Source organism: Myxine glutinosa, chromosome 1 (genome assembly GCF_964187855.1).
Source record: "Myxine glutinosa chromosome 1, kmMyxGlut1.1, whole genome shotgun sequence".
In the NCBI taxonomy this organism is placed as follows: domain Eukaryota; kingdom Metazoa; phylum Chordata; class Myxini; order Myxiniformes; family Myxinidae; genus Myxine; species Myxine glutinosa.
Genome location: NC_136261.1, coordinates 181,848,694 through 181,848,921, shown reverse-complemented (window position 1 = coordinate 181,848,921; position 228 = coordinate 181,848,694).

The window sequence follows — 228 nt, the reverse complement described above, 5'->3', positions numbered from 1 at the left end:
CAGATAGCGCATATGGCAGAGCAATGGTATGATTCACAAGAGGATCTGGGTTCAATTCCTGGTCTGGGCGTGTAATTTTCCCACACATATCAATTTAAGTATGTACAGTATATACAGTCAGACCCCACTATTCGCGGTTCTGATATTCTTGGGTTCTGCATATTCACGGGTGATAAAATGCGACCTGTTTCTCTATTCGCGGAAAAGTGTGCTGCAATTCGCGGTTTT